The sequence below is a fragment of the Mus pahari genome, chromosome 23 (assembly GCF_900095145.1).
Source record: "Mus pahari chromosome 23, PAHARI_EIJ_v1.1, whole genome shotgun sequence".
Lineage (NCBI taxonomy): Eukaryota > Metazoa > Chordata > Mammalia > Rodentia > Muridae > Mus > Mus pahari.
In genome coordinates, this window is record NC_034612.1 from 36,640,154 (window position 1) to 36,646,424 (window position 6,271).

The following is a 6,271-nucleotide window of genomic DNA, read 5'->3' on the forward strand; positions in this document are numbered from 1 at the left end:
ACACACAAATGTAATAATACATAATACAAATCAAATAATAAAATAATTACAATTGCTTATACAAAACCATTCTAATCAGGTTCTTGTAACAATGTAACAAAAATGTACACTGCCTTCTTAAGGCTTCTTCTTTATTTTTTATTGTTTTCATTGTTTGGATTTTTTGCCTGGAACTCACTCTGTAGACCAGCTTGCCTTGAACTCACAGAGATCTGCCTATCTCTGCTTCTCAAACACTGCAGTTAAAGGTGTGTGCCACCACCTCCTGGCATTGTTTACAGTGTTTTTGGTTTTTTGTTTTGTTTTGTTTTTTGTTTTTTGTTTTTCAAGACAGGGTTTCTCTGTGTAGCCCTGGCTGTCCTGTAACTCACTCTGTAGACCAGGCTGGCCTTGAACTCAGAAATCTGCCTGCCTCTACCTCCTGAGTACTGGGATTAAAGTTCTGCGCCACCATGTCCGGTTCGCATTGTTCCCAGTGTTAATGATGCTTTCTTTCTGCTGTTAAACCAAAGGTCTGGCTTTTTTATTTTTCCTTGTTTTGAGAGACTGAACCCAGCGTCTTGCACATAATAGGAGAGCCCTTGCCCCAAACTCTTCCTACTTTTTCTTAGGCCCTCCTGGTCTGGAGCCACCTTAGCCACCAATCCCAGGATACAAATGGTTCTGGGCTAACAGCACTGCTTCCAATTCTAGCCTCCCACACATCCCTCCCTCCCTGTTCTACAGACTCCCTGTCATCTGACCCTCATAAGTCCTTGGCCACTACTCTTTCCTGGAATCAGATAGTAAATGAAAAGCTGCCTTTGACACCTGGCACAGGTGATAAGGGGTTGAATCCAGTTAGTCTCCATCAACACCTAACGGTGTGTTTACAGTCAACGTTGCCAGAACCCTGCTTGAATTTAAAGAGCCACAATGAAGATCTTAAATCCGGGAATAAAGTTGTCTCAGAGGTTGATTGACAGGGGATAAGGGACCCTGGAGTCTCCCCAGGGAGCCAGCTTGAGCCCAGTCCAATTCTGCATCCCACATATCGGAATAAGCAGCCCTGGGCACAGCTTATGAGCACAAAGATGGATGCTTAGCCTGAAACAGGAACAAGTGCCCTGGCCCTCAGCCCAGAATGATCACCAGGAATGGCTCCAGGAATAGTTGTGGCTCATTTTACTTTCTACAAATTAATTCAATTTAAAGGAAGAATGGAAGGCAAAAGCTATGATTTTTAAAGGGCCACAGTGAAACTTCCAGAGTTACAGTTATCCTCCAAAGTGACAATTGCTCCAGATTTGCCTATTGCATAGATTTGACATCTCTGAATGTTAAATTTCTCTTAAAACAGACGGAGTATCTAACTTCAAGCTGGTAGAGTGATAAGGGAGACCAAGAGGCAGAAGCCAGGCTTCCAAAAATAATATGGCTGGGTTTATTGTAAAAAATAATCTCTTGGGGCTAGAGAGATGGTTCAGATGATAACAGCACTGGCTGCTCTTCTCAAGGAAGAGACTGTGCCCAGTACCCACGTGGTGGCTCACAATCATCTGAAATTATAGTTCCAGAAGATATGATGCCTCCTTCTGGCCTTTGTGGGCACTGCTGGCACATGGCACACAGATATGCATTACAGATAAACCACTCATATACATAAAACCATTTTTTTCAAAAAAAATCTCTTAGAGATGTCTCCATGAAATATTTCGTTTATACCTAGATATGTTCTTTCCAGTGCAGCAACTTGCAGCCTGGTGTGGCTTTTAAATATTACTGGGTTAAAATTCAGTACAAATAAAGGTGACATTCCTCAACTGTTCCAATTGGTCTTCAAATGCTCAGTAGATACAGCAGGTAAGGTGTACGTGGGCAAGTTTCATCGGGAAGGCCTTCTGTTTCCTAAGTGATCAATAAGCAGAAACTACAGCTGCCCAAGCTTTATTTTTCATTTTTAGAATTTATTTATGTGCATTAGTGTTTTGCCTGCATGTATGTCTGTACAAGGGTGCCAGATCCCCTGGAACTGGAGTTACAGAAAACTGTGAACTGCCATGTGGGTGCTAGGAACAGAACTCAGGACCTCTGGAAGTGCAGCCAGTGCTGTTAACCGCTGAGCCATCTCTCCAGCCCCTGCTCAAACTTTTCAAATGAGTCATCTCATTTTGACCACTCTAGATGAAGCATTTTCTAGCTAAAGTTATAGATCCAAAATATTCACGAACATGTCATGAAAAAATCAATAGTTATTAAATAATCTATTTTGAAAAATAGAATATAAAAATGCAAGTTTGGAAAAACTGAGTGTGTGCTGCCTACATTCTGGAATCTGATACTATCCTTCTAATCATATTTCATTTTTTCTTGCACAAAAAGTAATCTCTATTTTACACATCTTCAATAGTTTTTCATTACCAAAGATGAGAGTACACACACATGTGCACACATGGATGCATGCACAAACATACATATATAATACATATATGAGGCATACATGTACATATACATATGCAGACACACCCATATACATATATGCACATATACAGAATCACATGCATGCACACATGTTTACACATACATACATGTATATGCAGATATACATGTAACACGCATATGCACAAACTCACTTATATACATATATACATATACACAGACACACGTGCACACATGCATGCCCACACATATTCATACACATGTGCACACACATAGACACACTTCATCTGTAGCCCATTGGTCCTGGACCATACTGCTATCCTTGAGCTGGGACTGTCTTTGGAGAGACCCTCATCCTTCCACATCCGTCTTTGGTCCTTATCTGTGATGGGAGATCACATCCATACCTACCTCCTGGAGTTGCTGAAATGATTACCTGAGACCTGGGCATCTCACTCAAGGATGAATGGGAGCAATATTAGTCACTGACAAGCCTTGGGGAGGGCGTAATGGGGACAGTTCCAATGCTCGTCACCGCACATTGACCATGGAGAGCAACATCCAAGCAGAAATGTGTAATTCAGGTGCTTCTGGACTTAGAACAGGGCTATGAGTGATTTTTTTTTTTAAAAAAGGGGAGTGGATATACTGGACCCACCTGACCTCTCACCTGTCTGTATGGTGCATATTAAACATTTATCATGTCTTGTCTCACCTAATATTGAGACGGGTTCATGGAGTCATGCTCAGTTTAGCAAATCGAAACTCGCAAGCTTAGAGAGGAAAATGCCAGTTGGGCAAAGCAACGGCAGTGGTTTTAAGTCCTGGGCTCCAAGCCCATCTCTGGGATGGCGTCACATCTTAGAATGCACATCTTAGCTGCTCGCATTAGGAGAGCAGGGGGAAGCCCAGTCACCACCTCTGTGGCTGAGACCAAAAACTCACAGAAAGAGAACAGCTTCAGTAATAGCCGTTTTGAACACTTGGAACACCGCCTCTTGACATCAAGCTTTTCTTAGAGGAAGCTGTGTCCGACACAGTGTTGCGACCTGAAAGATGAAGAGGCTTCCTGAAAACTCCAGACTTCAAAGCCGAGCTGCCATGGGTACACAGCAGCTGACTGTGCAAACCAGCCAAGCTTTGCCTCGGGTCTGCTCGCTGTTGCTGCTTTAGTGCGCTTTCTGGACTATAAGTCACAGGGCCAAGAGGCTGGTGTGAAGGTTGGTGAGATGGTATGGATCTAGATCTTCCAGGACTTGGTGTGAAATACCACAGGTGTTCTCTTGACCCAGGCTTGCCAAGGTGCACCCACACACACACACACACACACACACACACACACACAAAATCACTATGAAGCTACACGCCCACACCCATGCACATGTGTGCATTCACATGTATGCCATCTCAGAGCTAGAGAAGGCAGGTGTGGATGGACAGAAGATGTTGGATGAAGTCCAACTAGAACACCCAGCCACTCACAGACAGCAGGAATGGAAAAGACTAGACTCTGCAGTGCCAGTGGATTTCATTGCCAAGTTGCATTCTGAGGGACATCAGACATTGGGTGGCAGTGGCTCAGAGCTCATGGCAGCTGGAGTTCAGTTGAGGTTGATGAATTAGCAACACCCTGCAAATGGTACCCAGTGTGAGCAGAACTCTACAAGCTGAGATCACATTCATTCCCAAGGGCTGCTTGGCACCGATGTGGCAGAATGACTACAGAGGTTCCCAAGAGTACAGAGACATTAATGTCACCAGCAATCTCATATGATACTGGAATTCATTAAACTAGTGCACATCAGAAACACATGGGGTACTAACTGTGGGTCATAGGGCTCCACTTTCTGAGTTTGAAGCAGTAGTCTGGGGTCTGTCTGTAGTATCACTGGATTATGTCCCTATGAAATGGTGACGGTGACGGTGACGGTGATGGTGGTGGTAGTGATGGGCCACCCTCAAAGAGCCACCGTACAGCACAACACTAAGTAACTCGTGATTCTCTCTAGCCATGAAGTAGTCTGTTAGTGAGTGACTTGACGCCAGGAACTGTTCAAAGGAAGAATAGATAACGAGGAACAAAGGATTGGGAAAATAACCAGAAATGCATACAATTAAATAAAAAATAAATGACTTAGGTAATTTGGGAGTGATTTTTCTTGAAGGAGAAAGCAATAATATTCAACTACTATTTTTCCAGAGATTTTTTTTAATTATGTGTATGTGTGAGGTCTGTGTGGGTATGTGCTCATGAGTGCAGTGCCCACAGAGGCCATAAGAGGGCACCCAATCGCATGGAGCTGGAGTTTCAGGCGCTTGTGAGCCCACTGACATAGGCTCTGGGAAAGAACTCAGGTCCTCTGGAAGAGCAGGATATGACCTTAACCACTAAGCTATTTCCCCAGCCAACCTCAACACATCTTTTCAAGATAAAAAAATGTGACTATAACTCCTGGGATTAGAAGCGTCTCTATACCTCCAGATGCTAGGGCCTGACAAAACAGAATTCTAATGCAATGAGAAAAACCCAAGCTTGGCTATATTAAAATACTGCTACATGTTGAAGGAGAGTTCACAGTCTCAGTTTACAAAAATACCTTGACCCAGATTCATGTTTGATTTAGAAAAATTCAACTTTATTGGTTCCTTTTCAAGCAGTAGACTATAGAATCCAAGAATAAATTTACTGTGGTTCAAATGGCCCTTAGAAGGAGGCTACAGTTGTATCGGAAGCATATCTCTCTCTCTCTCTCTCTCTCTCTCTCTCTCTCTCTCTCTCTCTCTCTCTCTCATTTACCCCAATAACCTCAATAACCTCATGATGTATGTTGGTCACTGCTTCTCTCCCTGTGGGAAAAGTTTACATTTTCAGCCACCCAAGTAGGACTCCCCTAGACTCAAAATATGTTGTTTGGTTAAGAAATACAACTTCAAACTTTACTGAAAATTCCATAAGGTTTTTTTTTTTTGTAGTGGTGGTAGTAATGGTAATGTTAATGGTGTGCTTAAAATATTCTACTCAAAATAATTTGTCCAAAGAACCAAATACCAAGATAATCTGTGCCCAAGTGAATATTTTCATTTCTCCTCTAAACTTATTTTCAAGTGAAAAGTCTATTAATTGGTGCCCAACTCTAGAATATGACTCAGGGAGAGACGAAGGTTCTTGCTATGTAACCCAAGATAGCTTTAGACTCATGATCCTCCTGCCTCAGCATCCCAGGCCTGCACTATCATACTAGACTTGAAATCTAAGGGGAAAAAAATCAGGTTCTAGCCTGGACTACATAGCAAGATGCTGTCTCAAAAACAAAACAAAACAAAAAAGCAAAAACAAAACCAGAAACAAAACAAAACAAACACACACACACACACACCAAACCTAGATCATTTTTAAAAACGTTTTCTTCAGAGGAGATATTTCAGCTGTGTGCTGGCACTCACCTCACCCACTGCCATCTGAGAAAATAAAATGTGAAACTCTCACCTCTTTAGACAGAAAAGAAGCACAGTAGATCAAATGATTCTGGTTAAGGTTAATAGAATTTGTAATGCTGCAAAAGAAAAGCTTACAGATAAATGTCAAATGGAAGTGAGGTAGCTTAAAATGTCTTTGATGTCCCTATCAAGAGAGATTGCTGTGTGGTGAATTCAGATGGAGTGCTGAGCCCAGAGAGCAAAGGTTTTCATCTTAATTACCCCAAGATAAATTCATGTGTGCAGCACCCGAAGACAGACAGACAGACAGACAGACAGACAGACAGACAGACAGACAGACACACACACACACACACACACACACACACACACACACACACAAAATGACTCTAGCCTGTATGATGTGAACATAAGA